General features: G+C 49.3%; 1 protein-coding gene across 1 annotated transcript in view; it reads right to left on the minus strand.

The window, feature by feature from the left end:
* ZFYVE1 (zinc finger FYVE-type containing 1) overlaps positions 1–680 on the minus strand; it is a 28549-nt gene that overhangs the window by 25363 nt on the left and 2506 nt on the right. The window lies entirely within an intron of this gene.

The following is a 680-nucleotide window of genomic DNA, read 5'->3' on the forward strand; positions in this document are numbered from 1 at the left end:
TGCGGAGGTTTTCTGCTCCCCTCGTTTTGTTTTCGCCCTCACTGTCTCACACCTGCCTGGGCTCCCCAAGGAGCTGCGCCGGAGGAGAGTAAACAGCCCCCAGCAGAGTTTAAAGGGATGAAATTCGTAGCGAAGTTCTTTCCTCCCACCGCCTGGAGAACGACGAGGCGGCTGGCCCAGGCGTCCGGATCTGGCAAATGAATGGATCACGGTGTCCACCTGAGACGGGAGCACTTGGTGCCCAAATCTCATCTGCCACTCATGGGTTTAAACGAAGTCTCGACAAGGAGAGCCACTGGTCACTGTCATTGCAGCTTTTGGGGTTTTTTTCACTACTGTAGCTTCAACCTATGGGTAAACAGCCATCATTTACATAGCTAAAAGAGACTGCAGGTCCAAAATAGAGGCACACACCTGCCAAGAAATGGCAGATTCACTGTCACAAACTGGAGCCATGGGAATCGGAGCTGAACGCCAAACAGAGATGGTCAAAGAAACCACTCGGTGAGGAAGGACCTTGGCCAGCAGTAGCTCAAACCCCATGTTGGCTCATGGGATGCTACAGGAAAATATCGAGTTACTTTCCATTGGCTGATTTAGATAATATGTAAAAATATTTTTGTTGTAGCATAGCCAGTGCACAGGCAATTTCTCTTCTAAAGTAACAAGAGTTTTCAGCA

The sequence above is a fragment of the Geospiza fortis genome, unplaced genomic scaffold (genome assembly GCF_000277835.1).
Source record: "Geospiza fortis unplaced genomic scaffold, GeoFor_1.0 scaffold54, whole genome shotgun sequence".
Lineage (NCBI taxonomy): Eukaryota > Metazoa > Chordata > Aves > Passeriformes > Thraupidae > Geospiza > Geospiza fortis.